An 11865-nucleotide genomic window follows, 5' to 3' on the forward strand; every position below is an offset into this window, starting at 1 on the left:
TGAAAGTTTAAGGTCAATTAATATTAGCTTGTCAGCCTTTTGCACCATCCCAAATAAAGGCCTTCCAAGGACTCTCCTTTCCAGGAATCTCATCCAGTGGGCTCCGTATCCCCACCCTCTTCCTCCTATTGCATCCCTTCCTACTTTCCCACTTGTTCCATTGTAATCTGCTGCCTTAACTCTCAGTTTCCACCCTAAGCTTGCCCACCAGCTAACTTCTCTGACATGGAGTCCTCCATGGACATTCCACCTCCTAGCAAGCATGCATGTTTTCCTGCGGCTCCTTGATCTGGGAGACATGGATGAGGATGGGGGTGGGTGATAGCCACTAAGGACTCTTACTGGACCACTGCTGCTCCAAGTATGAAGGCTCAGATGAGAACATGAAATATATAAAGAAAAAAGAAGAAAGCAACGGAGCTTAGTGCTGGACAGCATGAGCTTTCTTGTTTTTGTTTGTTTGTTTGTTTTTTTGAGACAGAGTCTCACTCTGTTGCCCAAGCTGGAGTGCAGTAGTGCAATCTCGGCTCACTGCAACCTCCGCCTCCCAGGTTCAAGTGATTCTCCTGCCTCAGCCTCCAGAGTAGCTGGGACTACCCAGTAGTACCACCATACCCAGCTAATTTTTTGTATTTTTAGTAGAGATGGGGTTTCACCATGCAAACCAGGCTGGTCTCGAACTCCCAACTTCAAGTGATCCACCCCCCTCGAGCATCCCAAAGTGTTGGGATTAAAGGCATGAACCACTGCATCTGGCCAGCATGAGCTTTCATGCCAAGCTGCCTGGATTGAAATCCTAGCTCCACCTCACCTTCAGGGTATATCCTTGGACAAGTTATCTGGTCTTTCCAAGCCTCAGTGGCTTCATCTGTAATTAGCAATAATAAGAAAACCTATTTCAAATTGTTATTTGAAGAGTGAAAGGGTATTACACATATATCAAGCACTTTGCTCCATGCCTAGCAGAAATGAGTGCTTGATCAATGATAACTAACAGAGCATCATCTTCATCATATTTCCACCTTCATATAAAAACAGCCGTGAGGCTGTGGCTATCACATTATACATCTCTGTGCCAGACATCTACCCCAGGTTTTTTATTCAGCCAACCCTCTCTTACAGACCTTTGAATCCCTTAACACCAAAGACTTTCACAACCACTCCACATAAGAAACACATCCTATGCCCATGCCCTGGGCTGTTTCACTATTCACAATGGTTTGTCCTTTGAAATCTTAATCTTCAGCATTCCATTTCCTGAGACCCAATGCCCATCAGCTCTCACTCTCTCTCAACATACCTGCATTTCACATCATCAATATCTCTGATTCCTGGATGATGCTATTTTTCACAAACTATCAGTTGCTTTCTGGCTTCACTTCTTTCTTCACCTGGTTCAGATTCCTGAGGGCACAGCTCAGTTTCTTTACTGACCTTTCCTCTTACTCCCATTCTTTGTTGTCCTTTCTCAGCTCCTGCTCTGCCAGAATCTGAGTCTGGATCGCCCGATGTGCACTGTGTAGTGTGCAGCCAGTCACAATAGCCACATTCAAAATGTTCAATAAGCACACGTGGCCAGTGGCTATTCGATTGCATGGTACAGATTGTAGAAAGTTTTCATGATTGCAGAAAGTTCTACTGGACAGGAGTGCTATATCTAAACAATTGACCTTCTCTCTTCTACTCCTTACAGTGAAGAACACTTCTGGATAAGACAGAACAACTCTGTGGTTTGGTGTTCCTGAAACTTCTGTGCTTTCAGTCTCAATGACTTCCAGAATGCCTGGAGGTGTTCAGAAGCCCCCTCATCGCCTATCTTCTTCTGCCACTATTATAACATTTCATCTGTCTTTTCAAACCTTCCACTCCACCACCTCCACCAGCTTTGACATCTATCTCAGCAGATGAGCTTACCTTCTTTTGTACTGCAAAATCAATGAGATGAAAATTCTCTTAATTCCCTTCTCTGTCAGTTATTATCATGTCTCTCTATGCCTATCCTTTATTTTTTTCTTCTTGTTTAATTTAAGGCTAATCCTACCACCTATGCTTAGGATTAATTCATCAGCTAACAAATATTTATTGAGCAACTACTACATGTCAGACACAGTTTTAGGTGCCAAGATTTAGCTGTTAACAAAACAATGTCTCTACCCTCATTCTAGTGTTGTCACATAGACAATAAACAAATACCTCAGATGGTGATAAATATAACAGAGAAAAATGAAACAGGCTGGGTGTTAGGGTGTACCAGGGTGGAGTCCATTGCTATTTTATATTGAGTGGTCCAAAAAGGCTTCAGTGATCTGGAAACAAATAACAAGAAATTCAGGGAGTGAACTGCGAGGGTGTCTGATGGAAAATGATGAAATTCCTGGCAGAGGCGATGTCAAGCACAAAGGCTTGGGACATGTACAAGCTCATTCTGTTGGAAGGATAGCAAGGAGGATCACATGGGAAGAAGACAGAGAACAAGGAGAAACAGAGAAGAAGGCACGTTTGGGGATGTGGCCATGTCACGTAGCTTCTCTCTGGCCACAATAGTGAGGGAGTGGAGAAGCCACGGGAGGGTAGGAGCAAAGGAGAGACCTCATCTGCCTTGCATTTTTGAAAGGGTCATTTTGAGTGTTGGATTCCAGATACTCTATGGGGGCAAGGATGGGAGTAGGGAGATTTGCTGGGAGGCTGTTGCACTTATTCAGGTGTGGTGGTATATTTAGGTCAATAGGGATGGCAGTTTGGCCCAAGGGACAGTGATGGAGGTGCTAAGGAGTGGTGTGAACATGGGTCTATTTTGGAATCAATCCATCATTCCTCACTTCAGCAGGAAACTTGCTTATCTGTCTTCTCTCATATTGTAAAATTATTTACCTTTAGCAGCTCACTTCTCTCTGAAGAGAAGCTTTAATCTCTCTCTTAAAATTTAAAAGGGCTTTCTCTCAATCCTCAGTGTCTCCTTCTCTAGTCATTACTCAATTTCTTCTTCACAACGTTTGACAGAATACATCTCCTTAGTCTTCTCATCCCCTCCTCTTCCCACTAAAATCTGTCCCCAAGTAACAAAGCTGATCTGCTCAGGCTAGCACCGGCACTGATTAGAATATTGCCAGATCTATTGGGCCTTTCTGTCAGTGTCTTACTTGACCACATCGTGTCATCTGACATTTTCAAACTCTCACTTTTCTTGGCTTCCTTGACAATGTTCCTTACTTGTTTTTCTCCTACATGTCTGACTCCTTCTCAAAGCTCCTCACAGACTCCTCTTCCTCCACTCACCTCGTAAATATGAAGGTTCCCAAGCCTCTGCCTTTACATTTCTCATCTTCTGCTCTTCTCTCTCTTGAAGGTAAAAGTTGCTAGAAGAAATAGATCCCAAAATGATGATGCCTCAAAATCAATAAAGGCTTATTTCTCACTCAAGCAATAATAGAAAACAAACATTTAGTGTTTTAAAATTAGTATAATGTCTTAAAATTGAAATTCTAACCCAGGGGCCAAGATACCAGATAGCGATCAGATACCAGAATGAAGGGGATAGAGACCACTGCAAAGTAATCTTTAAAGTAGCTATCTGAGAACAGGTTCCATTAGTTTTAAGACTCTAGAGAGATGTTGAGAATATAAAAGTTTAAGAGAGTGGAGAGCAAGGCGGGGAGGAGGGTGAATTTTGGGAGATGCCTTCAGAAGAAGCACCTGCCAGGTGTGTGTCAGTCCCAGCTCTCACAGCAGGGCAGGGTTAATTAATCTTCTTTAACTCCAGGGAAGATAACTAACATAGGCTTCAACAGCACCTTCTGCAGTTGAGGGACCCTGCATACTGATGCCTGACTCATGCCTGAATAAATGTAAATTGGTCTAAGGCAAGGTAAAGGATAAAAGGAGGAGGGGGCTATGTTTATGAAGAAACCACATTCCCATCAATAGTGGGCTAGAAATGCATGAGTTTCCCGTGGAGCTAATAGGGTCTACATGGGAGGGAAGGCAGGCCTGGCGCTGTTTTAGATGCTGCCCAAGAAGATGGCCTGGGAGGAGAATATGGCTTACAGAAAGAGTCTGTATGCAAAGGACTGCAGAGAAGCAGGGTCCAAGTGGGGACCGGGGAACAGCCAGCCAATAGACAGCTGTGGCAGCCGTTGGGTGAAGGACCCGAAAACAAAAGAATGAGTCAGGTGTGAGCGTCTGCCAAGCCTGGAGTGCATGGGTGATTTTAGTTTTCTCTCTGTAAGTTTTGTTAACGGTGGCATAAGCTTACATCCAAGGATGGAGGAACAGAGGCTTTGTCACAGGTAAGAAAAGGAAATGAGAAGCGAGAGCAGTCAGCTTGAGACATGATGAAGAATTAAACACATGCAGCAGTACAAAAGAAAAAGGCTGCAAACTCCAACATCTCTCCAACCCAGTCCATTCTAAAACTAGGGAAAAAGCTGAGACCTGAAGGGTATTCCTCCAACAGAAGCGACAGGCTCCTAGGTTGGCAAGACAAGCCCTGGCTGCAGGGTCACTGGAAAGCTCCGACCCATGACCTCAGCTCTTGTCCTAGGCCCCAGAGGCTACCCAACCCTTAGACAAGACGTAGATGATGTTCAGAGAAGTAGAAAGGAGGATGGATGAGAACACACCTGTGCTATTTTAGGGCAAACAGTAGACCTGCTGTCTTATCACATTCAAAAATGAGTTAACAGAAAAGAATAAACAGCAACATAGGGCTTATGCATAAATTCCTCAACTAACAAGAAGAAACGAAACAAAGAGCAAAGAAAGCTAAAGAGCACATTCAAAAAATAAAGAATCTTTAAATCAACAATTTACACATTCAAGAAAATTTTAGAAACAAACAAAAACACTTGTCAAAAATGCAATAGAAGAAAATGTTCCTGAAATGAGGAAAGATCTTTCCATTTCTGGAAAGACATAAACCATAATTTTGTTTCTGGTTTTCTTTGGATGATTAAATTGTAGGAGCCCTCTGTCCCTCCCTCCCTCTTTTCCCGCCCTCCTTCTCTCCCTTTCTTTGTTTCCTCTTTACCTCCCTCCTCTTTCTCTTTCTTCTTTCCTTTCTTTTTTCCTCGATGGTGCTTGTATTTGAAAAATGAATACCTATTATTTTTAGAATTAGGAAGAAGCTTTTTCAATTAAAAACACTGTTTAAGGCCAGGCACGGTGGTTCACGCCTGTAATCCTAGCACTTTGGGAGGCCGAGGCAGGCGGATTGCCTGAGCTCAGGAGTTCAAGACCAGCCTGGTCAACATGATGAAACCCCGTCTTTACTAAAAATACAAAAAGTTAGCCAGGCATGGTGGTGCGTGCCTGTAGTCCCAGCTACTCAGGAGGCTGAGGCACAAGAATCACTTGAACCCAGGAGATGGAGGTTGCAGTGGGCCGAGATTGCGCCACTTCACTCCAGCCTGGGCGACAGAACGAGACACAGTCTCAACAAACAAACAAACAAACAAACAAACACACTGTTCAATAATATGCTACCATTAAATGACAAACTTTGAGTAACTGCAGGTAGAGAAAAACCTAGAATTATCTACGTTGTTATAAAGCCCTGGCATTAGGAAATGATATTTTAATCAAGATAACTGTTGGGTTGTGGATTTGAGTCACATACATAAAAAGACCTGGGATAGGACAGAACCAGAGTTAAAAGAAAAACATTAAAACTGGAAAAAGATATTAATGGAATGGGATCACAAGCTTAGCAACACACTGCAGATCAATTGAATGAAATTAGTGCTCATATTTATACACATTCAATAGGTGATGAAAATGGCGTTCCAAAGTGAAAAGTTCATAAATGGTGCTCATTCAATCTTTGGAAAAATTTCTAAAAAGTCATAGCTCTTCCTTGTTCTGTATGCCAAAATATATTCCAGATATGTTAGATTAAAGAATAAAGTGCCAAAAAATATATAGCGAAAAATATACATGAGTATCAATTTGATTTCCTGACGGAGAAGCCTCAGCAAAAAGAGAGCAATTCCTAGATTAGTTCATATAAAAGTGTAAACTCTCTTTTGGCCTGAAACACTATTAATATAAACAAAATTAAAGGGCCAGGAACTAACAGGGAAAAAAATTACAATAATATGTAGCAGACAGTAGGTTAGGATCTTTAATATAAAAAGAGTTCTCATTAATAATAAAATATACTTTACTAAAGATAATATAAACGTATATACATTGAAATTTTATTTAAAATATAAAAATGAGAATAAGATTCTTACTAATAAAAGAGAAACAATGGGCAAAGAGCATGAACAGTGACTCAAAAGAAAGTTGTTCAAATGGACAACAAAGTGTCCATTTTAAATAATAATTTAAAAATTCAAATTAAAACAAAGCATATACCATACTTGGCCTCGGTAGGAGAGAACTTTGATAACATCCATCCCAAAACACAGGGAAAGAGTCATGCCCTTACACTATTGGTTGGAATGTAACGAGTAAAACTTTCAGGAGGGCAGTTGGTAATATATATGAAGATCTTAAATATGTCCACATTTTTATTTTTTATTTATCTTATTTAATTTTAATTTTATTTATTTGTTTATTTTTGAGATGAAGTCTTACTCTGTCGCCCAGACTGGAGCACAGTAGTGCCATCTCGGCTCACTGCAACCTCCGCCTCCTGGGTTCAAGTGATTCTTATGCCTCAGCCTGCTGAGTAGCTGGGATTACAGTCGTGCACCACCACACCTGGCTAATTTTTGTAATTTTAGTTGAGATGGGGTTTCACGATGTTGGCCAGGCTGGTCTCGAACTCCTGACCTCAAGTGATCCACCTGCTTCGGTCTCCCAAAGTGCTGGGATTACGGGCATGACCCACCGTGTCTGGCACAAATATGTCTACATTTTTAGATCCAGTGATTCCACTTCTAGGAACTTATCTCAAGGAAATAATAAGAGATGCATTTAAATACATATAAGGATGGATGCAATACTTATACATACAAAATTTGGGAAATGATTTCAATATACAATAATTGTGGACTGGTTTAAAAATAAAGACATACCTATTTGAAAGGTTACTCCCCAGTCACTAATATTTTCAAGAGATAATTTGACTATTGAAAATTCTCAACACACAGTGATAGGTGAAAAATATCAGTATACAGGATTATATTACGGTAGGATTGCAATGTTTTTTTACACATACACAGAAATTTTAAAAATGATTATTTCTGGAAGGGATGATTACATGTGATTTACATTTTTTGTTCTGCGTCTTCCACATTTTATACAAATAATATGTGTTTTTTTAAAGCTTAGGATGGATGTCATTTAAAAAGCAACAATTTTGGTATTGGAAGTGGACAGATCACAGAGAAGGTGCCCAATTGCTACAGGGTTTCTTTCTACACAGGGTTTCTTACTATTCAGATGCACCAGAAGGGGGCGCCTCAGCCTCTTCCCACTGACAGCTGGATCACCTGGTAAGTCTGGAATGTTCAAGTCTGCAGGATTCACTTTTCCTCGTGGTTACGCTCCTTTTCTGGGTCTCTCAGAAATTTCCATAGAAGACGGATATGGAAATTTGAATGCCACCATGAGAGTTTTCTCTAGTCACATGATTAACAGTCTGTGTTGGTGATGTGTGCTTTGGTCAACACTGTTCTACCTGGGCAGCTGCTGCAAATCAGGAGTACCTCTCCATCAGGAAAAGACAGAAACAAAACAGGACTCTACCCGATGACTTTGCCTTAATCACAACAAACAGGTTCGTGGAAATGGCCAAATTCACAACTATAACTTAGGAGGTTGACTCAGCCACTAACTGTACCTGAATCAGACTTTGTTTGTTTCTTAAAAAGTTATGTGCTGTTCTTCATGGTACCAGTTAGGGGGCAGCAGATATCCTGGCATCTTTTGTTGTCTAAAGGAAGCTTCCAATTAGGAGATCCTAAAGTTTCTATGTATTATTATTTTATTTACCATGTGACATGGTCTGACAGTTCCATCCTGCGCCAGCTGTTCGTTTTGGAAGCCAAACCTCTCATCTAGTAGAGTGCTTATAATTCACTACTGAGCAAAGGTGAACCCAAATAATAAAGTATCCTATATAATTACTGCACTCTGCATCAGCCGTTTCAGTTTCATCATTATCTAAATATTACGAAGCCCTAGCCTTCTCTTTTGGTCTATCATTCTGTCTCTCACACACGCCTAAGTAAACTTTATTTTGACTCCTTAAAATACCCTCAGGATGAGATGCAAGGGGATGAGTGTGGGCATCTATAAAATGGCTTCTGAAAAGACTTCAAGATGCTAGTTTAAGAGGATGAAGCATAGCCCAGCCTGCGGTAAAAACATTTGCTTTCCTGATGCATGCAACATTGTGGAGATGCTACTTTTGTGTGTGTGGGGTGTGTGTGTGTGTGTGTGTGTGTAGCTACTGAACACTCTGAGAATTTTGTCTATTCAAAAAGAAACAACGGAAACATGATGCTGAGCTCTTGAGGATCCTTGAACCAATGTCTTCTTTTGGTTTTGATTACGTACCTTTTTTAGTTTCCAGAAGCTCCTCATGGGATAAAGAGTAGTAGGTGTGGAAACTGGACCACAGAGAGGTAGGCTGACTTGTAACTTTCTAGCCAGGGACAGAGCCAAATGTGTAGTAGGGTCTCTTCAGTACCGATCTACCCTGGTGGCTTGTCACAGAGCATTTTCCCATCTTTCCAAAGCTCTACAAAATAGGATGCAGGGAGTTCAGGTCAGCCAATAAAGCTTTTTTAAAAAAGGAAGAGAAATAATACCAGTAAGCAACATTGACTATGTAGCAGCACATTCTATGTGGCTCACACGACTAACCCAGCTATCCCTGAGAACAATCCTATCTATGAAGGGGGTGCTATTATTATCCACATTTGTTATACTAATTGGGGAACCAAGTCATTTGCCCAGCAGTTTGAAAGTGTTGAATCCTAAATTTGAACCCAGTCAGTCTGACTGCAGGACCCACACATTCAACCACTACCTTTTGCCTCATCTTCAAATGGTGTTTTGCACACTTCAGAGCACTGAGGTGGCTGTGCCCTTGGTCACTGGGAGGCCGTACTTTGCTGCACCCATCTGGACCGTCAGGGTCTTCTCCAGTCAGAGGCAACCGCCAGGGCCAGAGACAATGGAGAATTATTTAGTATCCAGTGGTTCTAGAAACTGCCTTTGTTTCAAGCCCAGGAAGAAGGCGTTCTGAGGAGGACCTTCCTTCTTGGGACAAGGACCGTTGGTGAGATTTGGCCTTTATGCACCTCCATCTGAAAAGCTAAGCTTTTCTCTGGGAATTTGAATTGAAGGTTAGGGATGATTGCTCAGATGGGGAAAGTGTGAAATGGTAATCACTTTCATATGACACTCGAGAAATGTTATAATAAAGCTGAGTAAATTGGAGCATGAGTTAGCCGGTCCTTTGCCTAATGATGTCACTCACTTTGTGCTTCCTCCAGCCTATGATTAATAAAAGAGGGGTTATGACAGTAACTCACTCCTAGTGGGCAGCAGTGACGTCAGCAGCAGCTGAGCAAACTGACTACATTTAGTTGTGCGTGTGTATGTGGGCATTTTTTTTTCCTGTGACTAACATGAAGCTAACAGCATCTAATAAAACAAAAGCTCCTTGAAATTTGGGAAACTTATTGGGTGAACTCTTTTCTACAGGGAGCACCATTTTAATTATTCTCAGCTCATAGTTAAGTGATGTTGGAGTTGGCCAAAATTACCTTGTTGGCTTTCTGCCCCTGTTTCATTAAGGGATCACAAATGAACCCCTGGCCTTTGGGAGAGAGGTTTTCTGGAGTGTTTTTTTCCTTCTACTATAGAGGCTCCCCCTTCATTCATTATACTCTTCCATCTTTCAAGAGGAACTCAATGAGTAGAAGAGGGATTGTAGCCGTAAGTTATTTTTTGAAAGTTTAAAGCTGGTTGTAGAATTCAGTGATTCCACTTTAAACTCTGTAAGAATATTGTGCTTAATTACAGTTTGCTTTTCCAATCTGATAAAGTGACAGAAGTCCTACTTGCTATTTCACCTTTGCAAACTTGACCTTCCTAAAATTAGAGTGGGCCACCTGGAAATATTTACTCACCTAGCTGAGCTGCTGCCAGTGTCCACGCGAGTCCACAGGACTCGTGAACAGCGGCACTCAGCCCATGCCTTGGAGCTGCTCCCACAGAGGGCAGAAACTTTGGACTCTATTAGGACACGAGGGAGGCAGCAATTCACTGATTTAAAAAAAATACACACAGAACTGCCCCCAGGCTTTTCTGTCGGGCTTTTTCCCTCCAAGCAGCAATTTGGGAACAGGTTGTTGGGGGGATCTTTGTGGACAGCCAAAAGTGGATGCAAATCAAGATTGCTGCTCTCTTATCAGTCCAATGGAATCTACATGCTAAACCACCATGTCTTCAAGTCAGCAATGGAACTTATTACCCAAGGGGATCCAGGTGAGAAAAATGATTACAACAATCTGTTCCGTGTTCCTTGGGGAGTATTTTTCAATAATCTTCTGGGGCAATAGGAAGATAAATTGTTGAAGCAGATGTTTCCTGATTGGGTTAGAACTGAGTCATGATAAACAATTTTGAAATATATATTGGTCAGGAAGAATGTTGAGGGCATATTTCTTCAGGTTGAGTTAGTCTGGGTTTTTTCAATATATGTTTTTATATAGCGGTTGTAAATGAGTATTTCTCCCAATATTGAATTTTTTTTTGCATGTACTACATGGTTACTTCTTGGGAAGAAGTCCAGGCATTTCTGAATCATTTGAAAGTTGATTGAGGCCTTTGGTTCCAAAATGACCATTTACCTGAGGAGACGGTGATTCACACGTTGGAAGACATGACACGGCGTCAGAGTGTCTAAGACATTCCCCTCATGGCTCCCTTCATCTTAAAACGATCTCTGACCTACCCTTTCCTTTCTGGATGACCCATGTCACTCAGGAGCTAAGTGATGAACCAGGGAAGTAAGCACTCACTGTCTGGACAACAGGATTTCGGTTCTAAGCTAGTTTCATCCAGGCAACTTCCCTTTTGTGCATTTCACCGATACTTGTTGATTACTCTTATGATTTTCCATGAGATGGAATCCTTCACAATAGTTTCCCCAGTCCTCACAGGAGAGCAACACCTGGAAGGGCATGGCCTTCCTTTAGCAGCCACACCGCTTCCTTTTACAAAGGAAGTTTGAAGAATATAATGTTGCTTGCAACAGCCATTAAGATTTAGCAAAACACTGTTTTATCTCTTTGGATATTGATTGCATGTCATTCCCCTAAGGTATTAAACAAATAAAATCTTAGCTACATCATATTTGTTTGCTCTAGGAGAAAGGCATGGTAATCTTACTTTTGTGAATTTTACTTCAGGGAATGCTCTATTGCATGGATTTATCTGATACTGAATTGCTAAAATGAACAACTCAATCCTTTATTCATTTACTCTTTTGCATGAGTCTCTTGTCTCCTAACAACTTGGGTGTGGGCCAGCCCATCTCATTTTGTTGCTGGTCACCAAGATTCTGCTTTAGGTTAGAACAAAAAGCCAGCAGGAAAATGTATTGAGGCCATACGTTAAAGTTGGTTGGAACAATGAGGTTGCCCAAGAGGAACATTGTATCTGTAGTCTTCGGTAATCAGAAAACATAAGATGCAAGAGGAAGCAGAATCACTTGAATTATTAGTATTTTGTGGAGTTGCAATTTTTTTTTCTTCGTTTCCAAGGCCTCTTGGAGATGGATAGGGAGAAGGTTGGGTGAAACGTTACAATTATAATATGAAATTAGGGTATCTCAATTGCAGAACAATGAACACTGTAGGCCAGATAATTTCTTGTTGTTAGGGGCTGTCCTGTGCATGGTAG

Source organism: Symphalangus syndactylus, chromosome 9 (genome assembly GCF_028878055.3).
Source record: "Symphalangus syndactylus isolate Jambi chromosome 9, NHGRI_mSymSyn1-v2.1_pri, whole genome shotgun sequence".
In the NCBI taxonomy this organism is placed as follows: domain Eukaryota; kingdom Metazoa; phylum Chordata; class Mammalia; order Primates; family Hylobatidae; genus Symphalangus; species Symphalangus syndactylus.